The 25,952-nt window shown below is 40.4% G+C and overlaps 1 protein-coding gene across 4 annotated transcripts in view; it reads left to right on the forward strand.

Moving 5' to 3' along the window:
* The first annotated feature begins 9,675 nt into the window (after positions 1-9,675).
* The window catches only part of RAB27A (RAB27A, member RAS oncogene family), a 77,112-nt gene continuing 60,835 nt past the window's right edge, over positions 9,676-25,952 (forward strand). Inside the window, exon 1 of one of the 4 annotated variants that reach the window (XM_047863825.1) lies at positions 9,676-10,058. The gene's annotated coding sequence lies outside the window, so the exon portion shown is untranslated. Of the gene's footprint in view, positions 10,059-16,093; positions 16,113-24,227; positions 24,357-25,952 lie in introns of those variants that run through there. The other 3 variants (XM_047863821.1, XM_047863824.1, XM_047863822.1) reach the window with 3 other exon arrangements.

Genomic DNA, 25,952 nt, shown 5'->3' on the forward strand with positions numbered 1-25,952 from the left:
AGTTTCTATTTCATTTATTTATGCTGTGATCTTTCTTATTTTTTTCTTTCTACTAACTTTGGGCTTTATTCTTTCCTAGTTCTTTGAGATGTAAAGTTAGTTTATTTGAGATTTTCCTTGTTTCTTGAGGTAAGCTTGTATCATTATGAACTTCCCTATTAGAACATTTTTTGCTGCATCCCATGGATTGTGAATTGTTATAGTTACATTTTCATTTGTCTCAAGGTATTTTCTGATTTCCTCTTTGATTTTTTTTTTGTTGACCCATTGATTGTTCAGTAGAATGTTGTTTAATTTCTACATATTTGTGATTTTTTTTTTAGTTTTCTGCTTGTAATTTTTTTTAGTTTCATGCCATTGTGATCAGAAAAGATGCTTGATAGGATTTCAGTCTTATTAAACCTATTGAGACTTGTTTTGTGGCCTAACATGTGATCTATCCTGGAGAGTGTTTCATGTGCACTTGAGAAGCATGAGTATTCTGCTGCTTTGGGATTAAATATTCTGTATTTAGCTATTAAGTCCATCTGGTCTAATGTGTGGTTTAGGCCAATGTTTCCTTATTGATGTTCTATCTGGATGATCTATCCGTTGATGTAAGTAGGGTGTTAAAGCACACTACAATTATTGATGCAGACAATTTCTTCCTTTAGATCTGCTAATATTTGTTTTATATGTAGGTGCTCTTATGTTGGGTGCACAAATATAATTTTTATATCCTGGGTTGGGTTGACTGCTTTTTTAACAGGTAATGCCCTTTGTCTTTTATAGTCTTTGTTGTAAAGTCTGTTTTTTCTGGTATAAGTATAGTTACACCAACTTTCTCTTCATTTTTATTACATGGAATATTTATTTAATCTCTTCCCTTTCAGTCTAGGTGTGTCCTTACTTCTGCAGAGTTTCTTTTAAGCAGTATATAGATGAGTCTTGTTTTTTTTAAGTCCACTCAGTTTCTCTGTGTCTTTTGATTAGAGAATTTACATTTAAAGTAATTTTTTTATATTTATTTTATTTTATTTTATTTTTAATGTTTATTTATTTCTGAGACAGAGACAGAGCATGAGTGGGGGAGGGGCAGAAAGGAAGGAAGACACAGAATCAGAAGCAGGCTCCAGGCTCTGAGCTGTCAGCACAGAGCCCAACTCAGGGCTCGAACTCACAAACCATGAGATCATGACCTGAGCTGAAGTCGGTTGCTCAACCGACTGAGCCACCCAGGTGCCCCAAAGTAATTTTTAAATTTTAACTTGTTTTATTTATTTATTTTTTAAATTTACATCCAAATTAGTTAGCATATAGTGCAACAATGATTTCAGGAATAGATTCCTTAGTGCCCCTTACCCATTTAGCCCATCCCTCCTCCCACGACCCCTCCTGTAACCCTCAGTTTGTTCTCCATATTTACGAGTCTCTTTTGTTTTGTCTCCCTCCCTGTTTTTATATTATTTTTGCTTCCCCTCCCTTATGTTCATCTGTTTTGTCTCTTAAAGTCCTCATATGAGTGAAGTCATATGATTTTTGTCTTTCTCTGACTAATTTCACTTAGCCTAATACCCTCTAGTTCCATCCACGTGGTTGCTAATGGCAAGATTTCATTCTTTTTGATTGCTGAGTAATACTCCATGGTATATATATACCACATCTTCTTTATCCATTCATCCATTGATGGACATTTGGTCTCTTTCCATACCTTGGCTATTGTTGATAGTACTGCTATAAACATGGGGGTGCATGTGTCCCTTTGAAACAGCACACCTGTATCCCGTGGATAAATGCCTAGTAGTGCAATTGCTGGGTCGTTGGGTAGTTCTATTTTTAGTTTTTTGAGGAACCTCCTTACTGTTTTCCAGAGTGGCTGCACCAGCCTGCATTCCCAACATTTAAAGTAATTATTGATACGTATGTACTTATTGCCATTTTGTTAATTGCTTTCCAGCTGGTTTTGTATTTCCTGTTTGTTCCTTTTTTCTTCTTTCACTCTTTTTCTCTGTGCTTTAATGACTTTCTTTAGTGTTATGATTAGTTTTTTCCTTTCATTATCTTTTGTGTATCTATAATAGGTTTTTCCTTTATGCTTACCATGTGGTTCACATATAATAATTCACATATAATTATATATATATAAAACAGCATATTTTAAGTCAATAGCAACTTAAATTTTTACATATTCTAAAGCCTCTACATTTTTAGTCCCCTACCATGTTTTATGTTGTTTTTATTAAAAAAATTTTTTTAAGGTTTATTTGTTTTGAGAAAGAGAGAGAGCAAGAGCAGGGAAGGAGCAGAGAGAGAGAGGGAGAGAGAGAGGATCCCAAGCAGGCTCCATGCTGTCAGCATGGAGCCTGATGTGAAGCTCGATCTCACAAACTGAGAAAGTATGACCTGAGCAGAAATCAAGAGTCAGATGCTTAACTGACTAAGCTACCCAGGTGCCCCCTCCCCCATGTTTTATGTTTTTGATGTCATATTTTATATCTTTTTATTTAGTGTATTTGTTAACTAGTTATTATAGTTATGTTTGCTACGTTTATCTTTTAACCTTAATCCTAGCTTTGTAAGTGGTTTGTCTCCTGCTTTTACTATATATTTGCCTTCACCAGTGAGATTTTTATTTTTATATTTTCTTGTTATTAGTGTGTTTTCTTTTCTGCCTAAAGATATCCCTTTAATATTTCTTGTAAAGTTGGTTTAGTGATGATGAGCTCCTTTAGCTTTTGCTTGCATGGAAAAATCTTTATCTCTCCAATTCTGAATGATAGATTTACTGGGTAGAATATTCTTGGTTGGAAGTTCTCTTTTCTTCAGCACTTTGAATATATCATGCCACTCCCTTCTGGCCTGCATAGTTTCTGCTGAAAAATCAGCCAGTAGTCTTAAGGGGTTCCCTTGTACCTAATTTTTTTTTTCTCTTGGTGCATTTAAGACTTTTTATTTAACTTTTGACATTTTAATTATGATGTGTCTGGATGTGGATCTCTTTGGAGTTTTCTGTCCTTTTCTCTCTTCTCCTTTTGGGACTCCTACACTACTAATGTTATTCTGTTTGATGTTGTTCTGTAAGTCTCCTAATCTATCTTCTCTTTTTAAATTTCCATTTTCTTTTTGTGGCTCTGTTTGAGTGAGTTCCATTGCCTTGTCTTCTTGGTGACTGATCCATTTTTCTGCATCATCTAGCCTGCTGTTGAATCCCTATAGTGTATTTTTCAGTTCAGTTATGTTCTTCAGCTCTGTGACTTCTGTTTAGTTCTTTCTTATATTTTCTACCTCTTTGTTGAAGTTCTCACTGTATTCATCCATTCTTCTCCTGAGTTTGGTGAGCATCTTTATGCCTATTACTTTGAATTCTAGCAGGTAGATTACTTGTTTGCATCTCATTAAGGTCTTTTCCTGAGGTTTTGTCTTGTTCTTTTATTTGGAACATACTTTTACTGTTTCCTCTTTTTCCTTGACTCTTCATACTTGTTTCTGAGTATAATGCAAACTAGCTACCTCTCCCAGCCTTGAAGGAGGTATCTTACTTTGAAGGAGATAGGAGGTGAAACTTGTTGTTCAACCTTGCCCTAGATCTTATTTGTCTTTGGAATCTTTGTGATTGCCTAAGTAGACTGATTTATTCTTGAGGGGTTCCAGTTGTTGACGGTGTGCTAAGACCTGTGATCTCAGTCAGCACCCGGGTTCAGGCTGATTGGAAGCCAGATCCTTAGGCAGCAGCTTTTAACATATGTAAATATATATAGTCCTTTGGCACACAATTGTAGACCCTGCTGACCTCTAGGTCAGGCGATCTGGAGGGTTCTCTTGGGTAAGAGTCGTAAAAATCAGGACTTCAGATGAGTGTATAAACTCCTTTCTGGGAAGTACCAGTAAGCTGTGGTGAAGTCAAGGGAGGGTGCAAAGATGGTGATTCCCTGCCTACATTCCCAGGTAGTGCCTCTGTGGTCTGTAGATATCTGACAAACCTAAGGCCTGTCCATCAGGTTAAAGCTACAGAACAAGTAAATAGGGCTTATCTGCAGGCAGTCAGGGGTTGTGTTTTGGTCAGTTTTCTACGTAATGCTCTTGGTATAGTACCTTGCCCTGAAATGTTTTTCTAGTTTTTACAATCCTGTGGTGCCCAGGAACATAAGCCCTTTTGGCCACCAGATTAGCCCCTCTGGTCACCAGAGTCAGGTATTCCACAGGTGCTCCCTGTGTGGAGTGTGTTTACCTGCAGGCTTTAGCAAGGCTTGGGACAAGTGCTGGGAACAGGAAATGCCTGTAGCTTTAGTGAGTGGGGATTCTTTTATTTCTGGTTGACACTAGGGAGATCTGTTGCAGCAGCATCTTCAACTGTCAATCTCAACCCGTAAAGGGCAACGACCATCGATCTTTTCAAAGATGTCAGGCCTCCTCACCAGTGCCTCCGTGAAAGGAGTATCATCAGGGCCATCCATGTAACAATCAGGTGGTGGTTTCTCCAGTCTCATCACAAATCAATTCCAATTCTAAGATCAGCAGGGCAGATAATGGGAGTAAAAGGGTGAGAGAGAAAGCCAAAAAAAATGGTAGATTTTTAAGTGGGCCACTAGACTTTATCCAAAGGGATATTCTAAAGGGACTTCTGAAAGTTTTTTTTTTTTTAAAAAAACTATTGCAAAATAATGTCACACTTAGAGAAAAGTTACAAAAATAGTACAAAAAATTTTCATCTACTTGTTACCCAGATTCCACAAATGTTAACATTTTACTACATTTGCTTTAATCTCTCTCCATATATGTGTACTTACACATGAACACACACTTGTTTTTCTAAACCCTTTGAGAGTAAATTGCCCACATGATGCCATTTTACTACTAAATATTTCAGTGTGTACTTCCTAAAAACAAGGATATTGTCTTTCATAATTACAGTGTAATGATCAAGATCAGGAAATTAAGATTGATACAATATTATCTAATCTCAGATTTTATGCAAATTCTACCAAGTCCTTTTAGTGCTCTTTAGGTCAATAGACAATTTTTTTTTTCTTGTCTGGGAACTAATCCAAGATCACATTGGATTTGTTGGATCATATGGTCATTCTGTTTAACATTTTGAAGAACTGCCAAACTGCTTTCCAAAGTGACTATCGTTTTGCATCCCCACCAACAATGTATAAGGGTTTCAATTTCTCCACAGGCTACTAGCACTTGTAATTTTTCTTTTCTTTTTTTAAACAAAGTTATGGCCAACCTAGTAGATGTTAATGAGTATCTAATTCTGGTTTTGATTTTCATTTCCCTATTGACTAATGACATTGAACATCTTTTCCTGTGCTTGTTGACCATTTTTATATCTTCTTTGAAGAAATGTCTTCAAGTCCTTTGCCCAATTTAAAAAAATTTTTTTTTTTAACGTTTATTTATTTTTGGGATAGAGAGAGACAGAGCATGAACGGGGGAGGGGCAGAGAGAGAGGGAGACACAGAATTGGAAACAGGCTCCAGGCTCTGAGCCATCAGCCCAGAGCCCGACGCGGGGCTCGAACTCCCGGACCGCGAGATCGTGACCTGGCTGAAGTCGGACGCTCAACCGACTGCGCCACCCAGGCGCCCCACCTTTGCCCAATTTTTAATTGGTTGTTTGTCTTTTCTATTTGTAACAGCTCTTTGTTATATTCTGATACTATATTCTTTTTTTTTTCTGATACTGTATTCTTATCAGATATATGATTTGCAAATATTTTCTCCCATTCTGTATATTGTATTTTCACTCTCTTGTGTCCTTTGCTAAACAAAATTTTAAATTTTTGATAAAGCCTGTTAACCCATTTTTCCTTTGCTGCTTATACTTTTCTTATTAGGTCTAAGAAGCCATTGCCAAATCCCAGGTAATGAAGATTTATGTCTATGTTTTCTCCTATGGGTCTTATAGTTTCATGTTTATAATTTAGGTCTTTGATCTATTTTGAGTTAATTTTTATATATGATGTGAGGTAAGGGTCCAACTTTATTCTTTTGCGTCTAAATATCCAGTTCTTCCAGCACTATTTGTTGAAGAGACTGTTCTTACCTCATTGAATGATCTTGGCATTCTTGTTGAAAATCATTTGACCCCAGATTTATGGGTTCATTTCTGGATTCTCATGTCCATTCCATTCATTTATATGCTTATTCTTATGTTAGTACCACACTGTTTTGATTAGCAGCTTTGCATTAATTTTTGAAATCAGGAAGTGAGTCCATCAACCTTGTTTGTTTTTGTTTTTGTTTTTTCTCCAAGATTGTTTTGGCTCTTTGAGGTGCTTTACAATTTAATGTGAATTTTAGGATCAACTTTTCTATTCCTGCAAAAATCTTTCCTTTTGGGAAGGATTGTGTTGAATCTGTAACTTCTTTTGGGAGGTATTGTTATCTTTATAATATTATGTAATGATGAACGTGGAACATCTTTTCATTTATTTAGGTCTTCTTTAATTTCTTTTTGTAGTTTTCAGTGTATAAGCCCAGCACCTCCTTGGTTAAACTGATTCCTAAGTATTTTATTTTATTTTTTCATGCTACTTCACATAGGATTTTTTCTTAATTTCTTTTTTATATAGCTCATTGCCAATGTATAGGGGAAAAAAACGGATCCTGTATTCTGCATCTTTGCTTATTTCACTTATTAGCTCTAAGGTTTTATTTTTCCTGATATTTTAGATGTAATCATGTGCCTGTTGCTTGTATTGCAAAAGGGTATTTAGAAATCAAAATCTGGGTGCTAAGTGTATTCACAACTCCTGTAATATAATTGCTTTTAGCATATCTTAGCAGACACTACTGGAAAGTACATACATACCTGCATATCAATATATAACCCTATTCCTGTCTAGGTCTATGTGTTAAAAAGCATGAGTTCTTACTGATACCTCCAATTTCAACCCTATTAGTGATACTGGAAACTGAGATTCTGCATGTTTCAAGCAGCAGCCTGCATTGTCACAGAAGCCCCAGGGTGGGAATCAAGAGGTATGCTGTGACCAGTTCTGTGACTAGAGTAAGTGGTATAGAGGATTTTGATTTGATACACAAAATGTATTCAATATATTTAGTTTCTGTAATTAACTTTTTCTCTTTGTTTTCTTTTTACCTCTCTGGGCACTCTTTTCTCAGACTTCTTTAACGGAGTGATCCTCTGGGTTTTGTACCAAGCCCCCTCTTTGCCCACGTAGTACATTTTCTAGACTACCTCAGTGACTTTCATGTCTTTGAGTACCCTTTGTGCAATAGCTTCAGTTCATGTCTTCTGTGCTTCAGATCAGCCTATTCAACTGCACACTGAACAGTTGCACTTGTATGTTCTCCTGATGCCGATATGTCAAAGTTAAAATGTCCTAAACTTGTTCACTATGGCCAAATTTACCCTTTGCAACAGGGCTCTCTTCCTTTTGCTCAATGGTTCCTAGTTACTGAAACCAGAAATGGGCATTTCCATAGATTTCTCTCTCTCCCTCATCTACAATCAAGTCTTCTTGATTTGTTCTCCTAAATATCCCAAATCTGTTTATTCATCTTCATCCTCATGATCACTGTCTTAAGCCAGATTAGTGTTATCCCTTACTTGGATTTCAGCATGCTAATTGGCCTCTGAAACCCATTCTTAGCCTTATAGCCATTTAGAAAATGAGTTCTAAGTTCTAGTCCTGGCTGTGCCACTTTCACCTGTATGATCTTGATCAGGTTATTTCATTGCTTTAAGGCTCAGTTTCCTTATCTGTGATATAGAGACAGGAATAGTACTTATTTCAGAGGGCACTTGTGAGAAGTATATGAGGGCATATATGCAAAGTTCTTAGCATATTGGCTGATTCGTAGTAAATGGTCAGTAAATGTTAGCTATTATCATTCTAATCATTCCAGCGTTATTTAAAATCCAGCCTCTGCTATTCCTCCAGTTTCTTCTCTGATTGATTCATTCTACTCAGTTTTTCAGCGTTTCTGGACTTGTTTCAGTTGCTCTAATATCTGATGCTCTCTTCTGCCTCCAGGTCTTTCCTCTGCTCTCTTTTCCTAAAATTCTCTTCTTTATCCTCCTACCTTATTTATCCTTCTTAATTTATGCAACAGTTTCTCTAGGGAATTTTGATTTGGTGTCACTTATTTGTGTCCCAATAACACTCTAACTTCCATTTTCAGGGATCTTATCTCACCACACTGGAGTTAACCTGCTTACTTGTTGGTCTACCAAGCCACTGAGTGTAGGGACCAATTTACCTTGTTCACTATTGCATCTCCAATTCCTAGCCTGGATTTAAAATTCAGTGAATGAAAAGATGATGAATGGGCCACATTACCATTGTCTGTTTTTTTGATCTCCTGCTAGGTAAACTCCTGGTCACAGCTCTGCTTGGCTTCAGGAGTGGGGAGGATTGAAAAGGAAAACTCTCCTTGTATCATATCAGCCATTAGCAATTGCTGCATTGATGGTCCTCCAATTATTAGCTGATCAGTAACTCCCAGGACTGTTCCTTTACACATGAACACGGGGCTACTTTTCCTGTCTTAGCCTCCGGAATTACTCGTATGATGGCCTTTCTTACCTGGGGAACGTCCTTTGACACTATCACCCTATGATGAAATCTGTTATCTCTAACTTTGAGATTACTCTGCTAAATTTGCCTAGAAATATTAGATTGGATGCATATTCAATATTTCACAATTCCATATGTTTTGTCCTGTAAGCGATTTTGTCCATTGGACACATACCTGAGAAGCTAATTATATTGCAGTGCAGTCTGTGAATAGCTACAGACTGGAAGCATGATGGGGTTGGGCAGGTGGGCCTGGAATGGCTTGAACTTGTGGTGGAAGTAGACCTAGATCAGTGAGATGGAACAGAAGGTAAAAGAAGCTTGATTAGAGTTTTCAATCATTTGGTTCTGCTTAGAAGTGGAATTATTTGGTTCCGAGGTGCTGTGCCTGAAGAGCCCACGGAGGCAAGCCCAAAGGCCACTGTCCATACCCCGAGGCCACTGAAGGAGAAATTTGGCTGCCTCTGAGTGGTAGTCTGGGGGGGAACCGGCTTCACAGCTGCAGGTTCCAAGCAGGGGCACATAAACCCGTCCGCGCTGAAATAAGGAAGCCGCTGGGGGGCAGCAAAGGCTCGCAGATTTCTCCTCACGCGCTATTCTTTATTTTGCTGTAGTTTGCCTTTTTTTTTTTTTTTTAACGAATTGCTCTCTCTTAAAATTTAGAGTGATTTTATAATCCGAACGAGACTGTATGAACAGAGACCTCGTTTGTCATTTCCTCTCAGAAATATATTTTTTCCTGCCAGAGTTTACTTTTTCTCTATCGCGTCATTTCCAAGAATCCCAGAGCCTTCCCTTGCCCCAGGAAGGCCAGGTCCAGGCCGATCCGAGGGAGGAGCTGGCGAGGTGGGATGGACAGTGGCAGAGCCGGACGTTCGGCGCAGATCCCGCCCCGGGGAGCCGGACCCGGGAGCATCTGGAGCAGGAGCATACCGGGCCTCGGGAACCCCGCCTCGGGCCGATTTTGCAGCTGCTCCGCACCCCCCTGGCTACTACGGTGGAGACACTGATGTGATGCCCTGGAAAACACCTTTAAGAACATGGCTTTGGTGGGGGAGGAGATTTGGCGAGAGTCACCAAAGCACACCTCGCAGCTCGCGGGCCCCAGAGAAGTTTGTAAATGTGACCCCTGTGTCTCAACACGAAAACAACTTTCTAAGGTTTCACACTTTCCAGGAAAGGGCGGTGGAGACCTGATATGGGCCAAAGGAAGCGTGCGGGGGCCTTTTCGTGGCTCACAAGAGGAGTCAGGCGTAGGTGCGGCAGGTGCTGCGGGCCTGGGAGCGGCGTGCGAGGAGGAGCCCGCAAAGCGCCCTCGCGGGGTCGGGCGGGAGTGCTCCCTGAGGTGACAAGAGGAAGCGGGAGGTGGAGGGTGGAGAGGAGGTCCCGCCCCCACCTCGCTCTCCTCTACGGGAAGTGATGTGGGGCCAGACGGAAAATACCCGCCGAGAACCCAAAAAGGGCCGGCAACGGGTGGACGCGGAGCGCGCGTAAGAGGAGCTGCGTGGGGACAGCGAGGTGGAGCCAGGTGAGCCGGGCGGCTGCGGGTGGTCTGGGAGGCGCTGCTCGGTCCCCGGCGTCCGAGGGGTTCCGATTCAACCCGGAGGGCAGAGCGTGGTAGCCGGCGAGTGGCTGGGTTGGCCCTGGGGCTGGCATTGAAGGCTGCGATTCCTCGTCCCCCTTCGGGGGGTCTGAGCCTGCCGGAAAAGCTGCTTTGCTTCTCGCAGGCGCGCGGCACAGACCCTACGTTGACAGCCGCCGGGGGTGGGGGACAGCTTGGGCGACGTGCTGCCTAGGTGCAGTTCCAGGTTGGCACGGGGCTGAAGTCACCTCCGGGTGGCACCCGGCGCGCTGGCAGGAGAGGAGTAAAGTCCGAGACCTCCTGCGCTGCCCATAGTTCTTCCTCCCTCCTGTTGTTTTCAGTTTGATTACTCAACGTCTTTACACCCTTGTTGGTGAGGGTCTGGGCAGCAAACTGGCTGGGTGCGAGAAGGTTCTCCTGTCAGTCAGACCAAAAGCCCTACCTGGTGACAGGCCCTTGGGTCTTGACTGGTGGTAGGACTGAAGGACAGGTTTTGGTAACTATTGCCAAATCCTTATCTCTCTTCCAGGAGATCACCAATTAAGCAAAGTCAGGCCTGAAATGAAGGAAACCTTGTGAGCCCTTAACTTCATCTTCCCGGACTTTTAGCTCCTGCTGGCCACATGGCCTCAGAATGTTCTGCCTCTGGTTTTCTTCCTTATCTCTTTGGGCTAACAGCTGTTTTTTATGACTCCATGGATTTTCACTTTATCTTTGGCTCATCGCTCAGAGTTGGGGAAGGGGGAGTAGTGTTATGCTATATGATTTCTGTAATTATTGCTGATTTAATTTGTTGGTAGTCCATTGTTACTATCCCCTTCCCTGTTTTCTGCCTTCTTAAAAACTTCTTTAGAGGGAAAACAGTCTGGAAAACTGTTCTGCAGATGATTAGAAATTAAGAAAGGTTAATAAAATGCTGAAAGAACTGGACTGAAGATCATTCTTTATGTTAGTTTTCACCTACTTTCTAACTTTCCTTCCTTCCTTTCTTCCTCTTTCTCTCTCTCTTTCTTTCTTCTTCCCTTTCTTTCTTAAATTACATGGCTTGCCTTGATTTTTAATTTTGATGAAGTATAATTAATTTTCTCTTTTGTCGTTTGTGCTTTTAGTGTCAAACATAAGAAAGAACTTCCGAATCTAAGGTCATGAAGATTTATGCCTGTGTTTTTTTTCCTAAGAGTTTTATATCTTTAGCTCTTACATGTCAATCTTTGATTCATTTTAAGTTTATTTTTGTGTATGGTGTGAGGCAGGGGGTCTAATTTAATCCTTTTGCATGTGGATATCCAATTCTCCCATCACAATTTGTTGAAAATATTATTTTTTTCCCCTTTGCATGGTCTTGGCCCTTCTATTGACAATCAGTTGGCTGTTCATGTGGGGGTTTATTTCTAGAGTCTTAATTCTATTCCATTGATCTATTTGTCTATCCTTATGCTAGTATCATACTATCTTTATTATTGTAGTTATGTAGTAGGTTTTGAGGTTGGGAAGTGTGAGGTCCTCCCATTTTGTTCTTCTTTTTTTGAAATTGTTCTGTCTGTCCTGGGTCTCTTGAATTGTCATATGAATTGTAAGATCAGCTTCTCAATATCGGTATCTTTGGTTTTAGAACAGATTTTAAGGGTTTTGAAGTGTGCCACAATCTCTAGGAACCAGACTCTTGATTTCCCCCTCCCAAATCTGCTTCCACTTGGTCTTTCCCATCTAAGTCAATGACAACTTTACTCTTCTAGATTCTCACACTAAATATTCTGGAGTCACCTGATTCCTTTCTTTTTCTCATTCCCACCTCTAATCCTTCAGTAAATCTCACTGGTTCTACTTTGAGAAAATATAATATATATGGGATAAAAACCATTTCTCACCATTTCCACTGCTTCTACCAAGATCCTATCATTTCTGTCACCTGGATTACTGCAAAAGCCTCCTGCAGGGCCACCCTGCTTTCACCGTCACCACTCTACAGTCAACATAGCAGCCAGAGTTCATTATGCCACTCACTCCTCTGTTCACAACTGTGCAGTGGCCTTTTTTTTTTTTTTTTTATCTCAGAAGAAAAAAAATCCTCATCATGGTCTGCAAGGGTCTGATGTGGTGTGTGGCTTCATCTTCCATTATCCTCCTCTTTGCTTGTTCTGCTTCACCCACACCTTAAGACCTTTGCATTTGCTCTTTCCTCTGCCTGGAATGTTCTTCCTTCAGATGTCTGCATGGCTTTCTCACTCATTTAATCCAAGTCAAAGATCATTTCTTTAGAAAGGCTTTCTTGAACCATCCCATCTAAAATAGCATCCTTCACCCCACCTATCATTTTTTGCCCCCTTACCTTACCTTAGTTTTCTTTTCTTTAGAGTATCTATAGCACTGTCATTACACACACACACACACACACACACACACACACACACACACCTGTTGTTTCCCACTGTTAGAATAGCTTCATGAAGATTATGAATTTGTCTTGTTCTATGGTGTGCATAGCACCTAGAATGGTTTTTTTTTTTTAATTAAAAAAAATTTTTTTTTTCAACATTTATTTATTTTTGGGACAGAGAGAGACAGAGCATGAACGGAGGAGGGGCAGAGAGAGAGGGAGACACAGAATCGGAAACAGGCTCCAGGCTCCGAGCTATCAGCCCAGAGCCTGACGCGGGGCTCAAACTCCCAGACTGTGAGATGGTGACCTGGCTGACCTGGCTGAAGTCGGATGCTTAACCAACTGCGCCACCCAGGCGCCCCGCACCTAGAATGGTTTTTTGGCACATATTAAGCTCTGAAAAAATATGTGTTGAAAGAATGAAAAGGGAATGAGAGACTGAGAAATGGAGATCATTCTACTGTTGCTTCCTCTCTGTTCCTTCACACTTCACCTAAGAGAAGCAATGTCTGTAGTTACTTGAACATCTCCTATGACTCCCCTATTCTATCCTCCTATTCCCCCAAGAGAATAGCTTTGGATTCTTATCACAGTGGCAGTGGGGAGCCCTCTTCTCTGTAGCTGGGCAGACTGTGTGGAGGCATTCAGTACCTGTCTCCAGGGATACCGCTTCTTGTGCTGAATTCAAATTCAAGAAAATGGAATTCATTTCTTGATGAATATTTTGCACTATAGTGAATTAATCCTTCTCTGGCTTCTAACTGAAATTGCAATTCTGAGACACATTTTGGCATTTAATTACCTAGCTACTTTAGACTGGAAACTGTTTATGTATATGTTGTCATACACGTCTTATGGCTAGATTGTAATATCCTGGAGGCAGAGCATGATGACTTCGGCTTACTTTTTGAGTCTTATGCTGCAGGGTATCTTAGATAAAAGAAATGTTCAATAATAAACTCTTGCTGAATGTACCAGTAAGTTAATGAATAAACCTGGATTTATTTTTATCATTGGAAACTTCTAGTCCTTACATTTAATTTTTTTAGCCAATAGCTATAAATATCTTGTTTTAGTTCATCTTATCCTGCTGCTTCTGATAGAGCAATATTGGCTGCAGTTGAACAGGGTTTCCTACTGCCATTTCTCAGTGAGAATTAAATTACTTCGCCTAGAGAGTATGGTAATTAATCTTATGAGTTATTTAAAAATTGAATCAACCTTCAATTATTTAAACTATATCTATATTTGCAAAATATGGAAAAGGATTATTTTTACATATACATGGGATATATATAAATATATTTTCCCTAATAAATTGTGTTTAAAACCTCCCCCCAAAATAAGACAGAGGTTGCATATTTCAAGTCTGAGCCCCTAACTAGATGGGGGGGAAATCCTCTCAAAATGTAAACATACATCAAATTAGCATGAAGTACACTTTAAATGTCTTGGAATTTTATATGTCAATTATACCTCAATAAAGCTAAATTAAAAACAAATGTGAACTCCTTGGAAGCAAGATTGTGTTGCCATTATTAAAACAAGATTGCCTTCTGAAGAGAGTAATTTTTCCCTTTCACTGATTTCGCTTTTTATGCCTTGTGCAGTTTTTGCTTGGATCACATTTATTCTTCTGCCTCTTGATGAGGAAGTTTAAGTTTATGATCTGGTTTCCCTTGAGCTGATTACCTTGGGAGCAGACCTGAGCACTGAATTGGAGGAAGAGATAAAGGCTTTGTAATTAACTTTATGTCCAGAGAGGGAGATATGTGGACCAGTGAGCATCCAGCTTGTTTGGCCTCCTGTCTTGTCATGCAGCACAGAAGGCACACCACATTCTCTTCTTGTATTATTGAGGTCTACTAACACTCATATTTTATTTACTGTTAACTAAAATTTGATGCCTTGCTTACTCAAAAAGAAAGTTGAAAGCTATTTCTCCTTTTATTTATTTTTGTCTCTGTGTGTTACTCTTTAAAAAAAATTTTTTAAATAAAAAAGTGTTTGGCATGGAGCCATACATGGGGCTTGAGCCCCTGACCCTGAGATCAAGGCCTGAGCTAAGATCAAGAATCAGCTGTTTAACCAAATGAGCTACCCAGGCACCCCTCCTTATGTGTTATTCTTGAGAAGGCCTCCCATTTAGTGCCTCAGACACCTCATAAGTACTCACATGTATGGAATCAGACTTTTGTTTCTTAAAATTGAACTTTTGATGTGGGGTTGGAGGTAGGGTGCTAGGTTTAGCAAGTAAAAAAAAAAGAAATTTGCATCTTGAATAAACAACGAATAGTTTCTTACTATAAGTATGTTCCATAAATACTTATACTAAAAAACTTGTTTTTTTTTTTAATGTTTTCATTTATTTTTGAGACAGACAGAGACAGAGCATGAGTAGGGGAGGGGCAGAGAGAGAGGGAAACACAAAATCCGAAGCAGGCTGCAGGCTCTGAGCTGTCAGCACAGAGCCTGATGCCGGGCTTGAACTCCCAGACTGTGAGATCATGACCTGAGCTGAAGTCAGACGCTCAACTGAGTGAGCCACCCAGGTGCCCCCCAAAAACTTGTTTTTATGAAATGCAAATTTAACTGGGTATCTTGTATTTAATCTGGCAATTCTAGTCTGGTAAACCCATGTTTATGTGTAGGAAATGCATTGATCATGATAATGTCCAAAGAATGACTGAGCTATGGCTCGTTCTGGTGACCATACATGTGTTTATCTTAAAGACAGAGAGGGGGTGCCTGGCTGGCTCAGTCGGTGGAGTGTGCGACTATTGATCTCAGGGTTGTGGGTTTGAGCCCCAAGTTGGGGGTAGATTACTTAAAAAAATAAAATCTTTAAGGACAGAGAGGACTCATAAACTCAAGGAGTATAAGAAATGGAAGGAAGTTGAAGAAGATTGAGTTTTACTTTAGTCTTTTGTAATAAGGAAATTCATATCCGCAGACATTAAGTGACTTTGTAAGATCACAGAGTTACTGGCAGAGTCAGGACTGAAATTCCAGGCACAGTGGTTGGTCTACTGCATAATGTCTCCCATAAGATATGTTACTTTGTAAGTTTCTTTCTTTCCTTTTCTTTTCTTTCTTTCTTTCTTTCTTTCTTTCTTTCTTTCTTTCTTCTAGGTTTTCATGTTGACCCTTAATCACTTTTTTTTTTTTTAATTCCAGTATAGTTAACATACAGTGTTATATTAGTTTCAGGTGCACGATTTAGTGATTCAACAATTCCCACCCTTAATCACTTCTGTTGTCACTCTCCCATGATCACTCCCTTATCATGCTGTCCCTTCCAGTCTCCAGATCCAAATGTGGCAGGCACATGAGACACCCTTGTCTTTTCTCTGAGATCCATATGACTGTTGAAAGCCACCATTTGGTTGTATTCCCTGTGACAATGCCAGAAAGCTTGTCATTCAATGTATTTTTATTCCTTTTGAGGTCTTGTTAATATTTTTGTCACTTAAAAATTTTTATTATAAGATATTTTGATGCTTTTTTAAGTCCACAACAACCAAGTGTTGTCTTACTGACAACCTGCTTGCTTTGTAGCCTACTCCTATGAAACCTCTCACCCCCTGGCCTTGTGGCAGAACAAATATGGAAGATATATGGTAAGGACAAATGTATTAGATAGATAGAGGTGACTTACCCTTTAGAGATGTGTTGTTATAAAACACTGGGTTATTTTTTTATTATTTAAAACTTATGTGTACCTATTTAAGAAAGCAGCTTTGAAAATGAACATGCTTCCTCTGCCACTGGAGTGCCATATTTCAGAGCCACTAATCTTGTTTTTTCATGGGTTAATTGATTAATTCATCTAAAGCCTTACCAGCTGCCAGGTCAAAGCATAATAATAAAATTGGTTGCCAAGAGACTGAAAAATCTGTTCATTTTTATTAACTGTAGTTTATCCATCCTACCCTGATCCCACCACATGGTTGGCTGGTCAAATCTTATCTGGGTATGACTGGTTACTTATCTCCTGTGTATTTGTATCATTAAGAACAAAGACAGGGTCTCAGCTAACTAAACTTTATGATAAGGCATTTTTATTCTTGTTATACTAGCCCTAATATGGGGAGGAATAAGACACATAGAAATAGATCATGACTTAAATGTTCTTTTGAGATACCCAAGAATTTAATTTTTTTTATTTTTTTAAAAACTTTTTTGAATGTTTTATTATTTATTTTTGAGAGAGAGACAGAGACAGAGAGACAGAGTGAGAGCGGGAGAGGGGTAGAGAGAGAGAGGGAGACAGAATCCAAAGCAGGCTTCAGGCTCTGAGCTGTCAGTACAGAGCCTGATGTGGGGCTCAAACTCACAAGCTGTGAGATCATGACCTGAGCAGAAGTTGAATGCTTAGTCGACTGAGCCACCCAAGCGCCCCTTAGATATCCAAGAATTTTAAAATTTAATCTATGGTGGTGGTCAGGATTTCTTTGTTTCTTAAAATGTGATTAATTTTCATAATGAATCTCACTACTACAAGGGAATGACTTCAAGAGTGAGTAAAAAGGTCTAGCAGCCCTTGAAAAGATAAGGCATTGTTCCAGTCAGTTACTAGAGACCAAATGTGGCCCAACAAGCTACTGACTGTTCCTGACTAGGCTTCCATTGTCAGGAGCAAGGCCAAGTCTCCATCGCCCTGCTCTGCTTAGGCACAGAAAGCCATGAAGTGGGTTTTGGTGCTTCTTCAGGGAGTGACTCATACCTGTGTTCTGGAACTCCTGTGTGAATGTGGAGGAGCCAACATAGCTGGGAACTAATAGGCTGGGTTTTAGTCTCTAATATGGCTGACAATTTACTATGTGATACTGCACCAGGGGTTCTCAGGGCTGATTTGACCCCCTCCTCCCCTGAGGACTCTTGACAGTGTCTAGAGATAGTTTTGGTTGTCAGAGCTAGGGAGTTACTACTGGCATTTAATGGATAGAGGCACAGGACAGCCCCTCAGGACAAAGGATTGTCCTGCCCAAAATGTTCATGGTGCCAAGGCTGAGAAGCCCTGCCTTAGACAAATCATTGAATCTCCCTGGCCTGCAGTTTCATGACTGACATGTTCTCTCCATCATGTAAAGTTAACTAAGCATGACTCCACCATTGTTGTGTTTGTCACCTCTCCCTTACCCTGATTCTAAGTCATTAAATGTGGAATAGGGCCCAGGTATTGATACTGTTTTTAAAGTCCCCACAAAGGATTCTGATGTGCAATTGGACTGAGAAACCACTGCCCTCAGGGATCACATGGGAGGAGATCCTTGTAGAGGTACCAGGTGGACCGTTTGAGAGGAATGGACCCTGTGGGGACAGCTGTCAGTAGCAAGTCTGCCACATGACTCAGCATAGGTGGAAGCCTGCTAGAAACCCACAGAGAGCATTGTGACTGAAGACTTGGCCTCTAAATTCCTCAGAGACCTGTGCTCTCAGCACCTATGCATGATGAGCTCTCAGCTGACTGAGAGTGTCTGCTCCCCAAATTTCCAGCCGGTAACCATACCCTTGTTTCAGATTTGCCTTGGACATTAGGGTTTTCTAAGGAAAGTATAAGAGTGGACAGTGTCTTCATTAACACCTTCATTAACTGTAGCTTCTCTGAAAGGTTAAAAGTCAACAACAGAAACTCCCTACCCTAAGTCATCAGCCCATTTTGCCACCCAGGTAAGGACACCACATTTATTAAACTTACAGCATCACGTAATTCAAGGGCTAGTAAGCACTCTAGAAACCAGGTAACCTCAGAGATTCAGAAGAGGTTCAGATTGATAACAGAGAAGGTTCTAGAAGACAGGCCTGTCAGCCGTTTCTCCACTGTGTTCTTTCCATGTCCCTATGCTAATCATTCTTGATTGTAACCAGGTGTAAGATGGGCAAGACAAAATTGTGTTGTTTTGTTGTTTAAACGAAATGACTTTCAGATGGAATTTTAACAACCAGTGTCTTTTCCTTGACTGTTCTGAAATATCACCGGAAGTGAAACAAGTATATTATGATTTTTTTAAGTTTATTTTTTTATTTTGAGAGAGCAAGAGAGAGCACGAGCATGGGTGGGGCAGAGAGAGAGGGAGAGAGAGAGAATCCTAAGCAGGCTCTGCACTTTCAGCATGGAGCCCAATGCAGGGCTTGAACCCACGAATGTAAGATCATGACCTGAGCTGAAACCAAGAGTTGGACGTTTAACTGAGTGAGCCACCCAGGTAAATTATGATTTTAACTTAAGTTAAAGCCGTCCAGAAACATATGAGTGCCTGCTATGGGTATGTGCCAGCTTTCAGTTAAAGGCCACCATCATTTCTTCTGTATATGGCTTCTTTTCTGGTCCCATTCTTGCCCCCCACTCCCTGCTCCTGCCACAGCCCATTCCTTGCAAAAAGCTGGTGATCTTTAAAAATCTAAATCAGATCATATCTTCCTTCTCTTTTAAATTTCCCCGCTATTTGCTACTACGGTTGGTATAAGGTTCAAACGTTCTGACCATGGTCTGTAGAGGTCTCCATGATCTGGGCCCTGCTGGACTCCATGACCTCAGCTCATCCCTATGCCTTCATCTTTCAGCCTCATCTTCCTTTCTGTTCCTTGGAAATGCCAAGCACATTCCTTCTTCAGAACGTCTTGCCCTCAATGTGTTTTTCTCCAGATCTTCATGTGACTGTTTCCTTGGCACCATTCAGACTTAATTTCAAATATTACCCCCTCAAAGAGGTGGGTGATGGGGGTGGATGGGTGGCTCAGTCAGTTAAGTGTCCGACTCTTGGTTTCGGCTCAGGTCATGATATCACGGTTAGTGAGATTGAGCCCTGCATTAGGCTGCAGGCTGACGGCGTGGAGCCTGCTTGGGATTCTCTCTCTCCCTCTTTGTCTGCCCCTCACTGGCTCGTGTGTACACACATTCTCTCTCTTTGTCTCAAAATAAATAAACTGAAAAAAAAAAAAGAGGTGGGTGATGACTTTCACCCTGATGACTATTAAAAGTAGCCTCTGGTCACTCACTATCCTATGATTGTGTTATTGTCTTCATGGTATTTATTACTGTTTGAAATTATTTTATCCTTATGTTCACTTATTTATTGTGTCTCTTTGCATGCTAAAATGTTCTCTCAATGAGGACAGGAACTTTGTTTTGTTAACTACTATGTGTTTAACACCTAGAATCATACCTGGTACATGACAGATGCTAAGTTAATGAATGAATGACAGAAAGTAAGCAGTTGGTGTTAGAGAAGATTGCTTTACAGATTCAGTCCTATGAAATTCCTGTATTTCTTACATGTTGGCCTTTATTTTATTTTTTAAACTAAAACTAGAACACTAGTTTATTAATACATGAGAATTGGAATTGTTAAGCAGACTGGATTCTTTGAGAACTAATGTACTTGCTTCCTGTAGTAAAACTCCATGCGGAGCAAATATAATAGAAGAAAGCTACTTGGTAAGCACAGACTCAGGGCACAGGGACTTAGAAATCAAAAATATCTTGCTGGAAGAGGCCTGAAAGATCACCGTGGTAATGGTTCCTCACAACTGGCTGCCTGTGAAGATCACACAGGGGGATTTATTAAAACATACTCACACAAAGCCACACATTTTTCACTCTCTCCTTTGGAAATACTGATTCGTTAGTTTGCAGTCAGGGCTGAGGAATCCATGTGTCCTTTAAAATGCTGCCAAAATTGGGGTTCTTGGGTGGCTAAGTCAGTTAAGCATCTGACTTTCGCTCAGGTCATGATCTCCTGGTTCATGGGTTCAAGCCCTGCATTGGGCTCTGTGCTGACAGCTCAGAGCCTGGGACCTGCTTTGGATTCTGTGTCTCCCTTTCTCTCTGTCCCCCTCCTGCTCACACTCTGTCTGTTTGTCTCAAAAATAAATAAACATGAAACATATGTTAAATGCTGCCAAAATGATGGATGGTATATGACCAGGTTTGGGAGCTAGTGACTGAGCCCACCCCTGTTTCCAGATAAGTAAACTGAGGCTCAGAGAGATCAAGTGCTTTACTCAGGGTCACACATCGGGTGAGCAGGGAGATGGCACTCAAATCTCCCAGGCTTCTCTCCTTGCTGTTCACAAAATATTGCAGCAAAGATTCTCAGGTTCAGAGGCAATATCACTTCAGAAATTGCTGGTTTATTACTTTTTTCTTTATTTACTTGTAACTAAGCAGTCTGGTGTCACACAGGAAATGCATACAGCATAGTTTTCCTTTTTTACCACCAAGTGTCAGATCAATTTGATTTTAGACTCTGGGGCTTCAGAATGACCATCAGAGTGTGGTTCTGGGACCAACACCGTCAGCATGACCTGGAACGTATTAGAAATGCAGATTCTCAGTCCAGACCTACTGGATCTGAAACTCTGGAGGCAGGGCCCACAGTCTGTTATTTTAAAGCCATCCAGAAGATTCTGACACACACTCAAGTTTGAGAACCACTGTCCATAGGTACATTTTGTGGTCCAACCTCTAGTTAAAGCAGCTGGCCTCAGCCTTTTAGTTGGTGACTCTTTAACATCAAGGGCTCAACTAAAACTAGTCATCTGCTTTCTTTGGTGACATTTATTCAAAACAGGGCCTAGTGTTATAAATCTTCATCAGAATGACATACACAAGAAAGGAGGGGGAGCGATTAATTATTGAGCACCTGCTGTGTGTGAGGAACCATGTTTGAGACGATTACTTATCTCATTTAATTCCCACTACCATTCTGCTAGGTCGGTATTATCCTTATTTTACAGATTTGGAATTTGAGGCTGGTAGAGGTTAAACAAGATCTTCCCTACAGGTTGACACAATTATAGTTATAATTGTGCATTTTGCTATCTGTTGTCTCCCTAGAACAGCTGCTCTCAAACTTTATTATAGATAACTGGGAATCCCCTGGGAAGCTTGCATTTATAAATGTAAATTCCCTAGTCTCTTTCTCAGATCCTAATTTAGAGGCCTGGATGGAAGCCAGGACTTTGGATTTGCATGAAGTACTCTAGGTGATTCTGCTATCAGTGGGCTGCAGACCATGCTTGGTGAAATCCTGTCCTGGCTCCAACCCCAGTGGTTGGAACTGGGTGCTCCTCAAGGTTTTGATGAGATTGTGTGGGTCTCCAGTGTTTCATGCACTCACAGGCCTTGGGCACCTTGTTAGGGATGTTGGCAGAATATGAGCATGGGAGGAGGGAGTTTGGGAGCCAGTATAAAGTAGTGTCTTACATTTCTGCTCTACCTCTCACAGGGTTCCCAGCCCATGTTTTGGTTTTGTGTAACTTGATCCTTGCTGTTATCTACCCAAACTGTGCAACTTTTCTCATAGCAACTTCACCCTTGTGTTGATGGGGTGCACAGTTGTGAGCAATTTCCTCCAGGCTGTAATTAATATCTATCGAATAATGAGTTGCTTCAGCTTTTGAGGTCAGAAATGGTGTTTCATCTGTTTGATGATAACATAGATCCCTTATTTTTCAGGGATGGAGTTGGCATATTTAATGAATGAGTTGTCAATCCATTAGGACACTGAGTGATTTGGTTCCATTATGAAGGAAAAAAGTAAGATGCAAATTAAAAAGAATGTCAGGTGTGATGCCTGATGGCTGTCTTGGTGGGGTGGCTTGCTGATTGGTCCATAGGTTTGGAAGCAGCTACTGACATAAATACCCCAGGTCTCCCATAGTATAAAAAAGATGCATGTGTCAAAAGATGGCAAGAACCTCCTAGGACTTTGCCCAGTGGAGAAATTAGCAATATTGAAATACTGAATTTCTCTAATATGTCTTAGTTCCTAAAATAAAATTGTGTAGGGCAAGGGCAGAAGGAAATTCACAAAAGCACACATTTCAGTCTCCTGAGATCTACTGTATATAAGGCAAGTTATTTTTGCCAGTAAGAAAATAACCAAGTTACAGGGTAGGTATCTAAGAATGATTTGCCACTGATATTAGAGTGGATAATAATATGTAACTAGTACAGTAGCTCGAGCTACCACTTATTGAGAGCTTGTTATGTGTCAGGAAGTATACAAACATTCTCTAATTTAATTCTCACCAGACTTTTAAAGTAGATATTATCCTTTATTTTACAGATGATGAAGAAAGCTCAGAAGGATTAGGTAATCTTCTCAGGGCTGGGACTGAGGTGTGCAGGGGTACAAGACTGTCAGTGCTAAAACTAAGATAATCCTGGGGAAACTGAGGTGGTTGGTTACCCTGAGTGTCACCCAGCGCGCTGACCCACAGTTGATAGTTAGGAAGTAAGCCCATAGGGTTCTGAGGGGTCAGACAGATGGCTCATATTGAAACTTGCCGATCTGCCTCACAGAGAGGTTTTCAGGACATTTCTGGGTGCCCAGTTTCCTCCATTTTACATGCAGTTTTAATAAGATTGATTAGTTGGTTTCCAGGTGCCTTGTCAATTAGAAACTGAACACTGGAAGGGGAAGGGGTTATTCTAGAAAGGCATAGGGATTACTATGGTGAGGGACATCTGGCTGAAGGTGGGAGCAAGGAGAATGAAGTATAAATGAGTAAAAGATGAAATCAATGCAGTGGTCAGGAGGCATTTATTACAGGGGCAAACATACCTTAAAAATAGCTATTATTGAGCACTATGTGCTGAACACTAGTTTAAGCACTTATAGGTATCACATAATTCAGTTTTTGCAAAATAATCCCATTATTATCTGTTCCACAGATGAGGAAACTGGGGCACAGAGAGGTCACACAGCCAGTGAGTGGTAAAGCTGAGATTCAAAGTCTCCAGAGCCCAGATCTTCAACATCCTGCTTCATTGTAGGTCCTAGATGCTGAGGAGATAGCACAAGTCGGTGGTGTTTATTGTGATGTCCTGAATTATCTAAGAAAAAAATTAAAGCATGGACATTACATTTTATAGTAGTTCCCCCCCCTTATCTGTGGGGAATATGTTCTAAGACCCCCCCATGGATGCCTGAAACCATGGATAGTACTAAGCCCTATATATACTATGTTTTTTCCTATACATATATACCTGTGATAAAGTTTAATTTATAAATTAGGTACAGTAAGAGATTAACAACAATAAGTAATAATAAAATAGAACAATTATAACAATATACTGAATAGAAGTTATGTGAACATGGTGTCTCTCTCTCAAGATATCTTATTGTGCTGCACTCATCCTTCTTGTGATGATTTGAGATGATAAAATGCCTATACAATGAGATGCAGTGAAGTGAATGACATAGGCTTTGTGATATAGCATTTGGCAACTATTGGCCTACTGACGAATCATTAGGGATCATCTGCTTCTGGGCCATTACGGACCCCACATTCCTGAAGCCCTGGAAAACAAAACCATGGATGGGGTCGGTGTACTACTGTATTTTGTATTAATTAATTTTTTTAAATTTTATCAAGGTTATACATAGACATAGTGCTATGGGCCTGTTACAAAAAAAAACATCAGTTCCTCCCCACCCCCGCCAGCTCATTTCCTGCTCCCCAGAGATGACTGCTTTCAATTCTTGTTAGTAAGATGACTCTTACTGGTAGTTACATCCCTTGTCTCTAAATGACATACTGATATTTCTGTGGTCAGTTTTCAGTTTTAGGCATTATTTAAATGCCTATGCCTAGACACTTTACCATGGAAGAAGAGAATGTTAACTCATTTCCCCACCTCCCTCTACCACACACGCCTGCCTCTACCACACACGTATGCCATTTCCGTCCCTCCTCTCAACAGTTACGAAATAGTTTTAGTCAGATCAGTATGTCCTGGGCTTGTTGTCTTTATCTTTAGGCCTTCCCTCCGGGGCTGGGCAGATTCTCCAGAGAAGAACATTTGAACCACCTGCCTGTGGAAGATGCCTGCATTCTGGAAGTTCCAGCATGTAGGTAGGGGTGGAGGTATATCAGTATTTAGAGGATTAGGACTTAAGTAGACTCCCACTGTTTTTAGCCTTAACTTTACCCTCCCTTTACCACCGGCAGTGTTTCTACAGAATCTGTAATGAGTTCCTTTTTGGCTTTCCCTAGTGGCAGATAAGGGGCCACCTTTCCCAGGTCTGCTGTTCAGTTACCTCTTATCCATTTACTTTCTAGCTTCCACATTTTGTAACTGTTCTTTCCACTCACTTTGTCTTTGTGTCTAAAAGAATAAAACCCAGCTTTTTATCGTTATGTTAATGAGATTTGGGGAGGTAGCAGAACTAAGGTGTGTGTTTAGTGTGCTACTTTATCCTGATGTCAGAAAGTCATTTCAGAAAGCTTTCAATGTAGAGGAGGTAAAAAAAAAGTTTGTGTTGCTCTAATGGGAAGACCAATAGTTCTATAAAAAATGGAAGCTTTACTTGATACTCAAAGTGTATTTCTAGGACTAGAACCATCAGTATTACCTGGGCATCACCTGCGTGCTTGTTAGGGAGAGTCATGGGCCCTACTCAAACTTACTGAATCAAAATTAGCATTTTCACAAAATCTCTGGGAGAGTCCTATGCATTCTGAAGGTTGAGAAGTGCTAATATGAAACTTTACTCAACTCCTACTGTAATTAGGATAAGTTAATTCTAATGAGTTTTAATCTGGGATTTAAAAGTCTTGTTACATTACCTTAATAAATTATTCTCTGAATTCTAGAGGTTGCTGTGAGATAATATAGAGGAGTAAGTTTTCATGAAAATATACCTTTTCTCCCTTAATAAACCATGTCTGTAAATCTGAGTCAATATCAGATGTGAACCAAAAATTCCATGCCATTTGCCACGAGAGATGTCAGACTGGTTATGTTCAGGCTTTTTTAGTTGCCCACAGTTCTTGAGGTTGGTGATAAGATTTTATAGATTGGCTAGGTTGAGTTTTCAGTCACACATCAAGCTGCCAAAGTGAGAGGGTGGCTTCCCCTAGAGGCAAAGGATAGATTAATTAGTTTATGCCCAACATCTGACCCAGTGAAAGTATATGCTCAGCAAGTGACTGTGGGATGAGTGAACTAAAGAAGATACAATTCTTGTCTTCAAGATATTCACCAACCAACACAAAATAAATTGGATGTCACCACACAGGGTTGACCAGCTCTAGGAAAGCATAAGCACAGAGAAGAGGCATCTAACTTAGCATTGCTGGCACAAAGAGGCAAAGGGCTATATGTTTTGATGAACCAAGCTTGGATGGTTTAGAGCAGTGGCTCCCAGTTTAATGTGTATTAGAATCACTTGGTGGGCTTGTTAAAACACAGACCCTCTGGCCATCCTGACAATTTATGATTCAGTAGGCCTGGGGTGGGCCTAAGGATGTGCATTTCTAACCATGTCCCAGGTGATGCTGATGATACTGATTTCACATTTTGAAAACCACAGGTTTTAGAGAATTATAAATAGTTCTTGTGGCTGGAGTCAGGGGGCCAGGAATTGTAGGTGATACTGAAAGCAGAAGTCTAAGAAGTAGGGATTTCATTGTGGAGGTTGTGGGGAGTCATTGACAGGTTTTAT

Source organism: Prionailurus viverrinus, chromosome B3, assembly GCF_022837055.1.
Source record: "Prionailurus viverrinus isolate Anna chromosome B3, UM_Priviv_1.0, whole genome shotgun sequence".
Classification (NCBI taxonomy): Eukaryota; Metazoa; Chordata; class Mammalia; order Carnivora; family Felidae; genus Prionailurus; species Prionailurus viverrinus.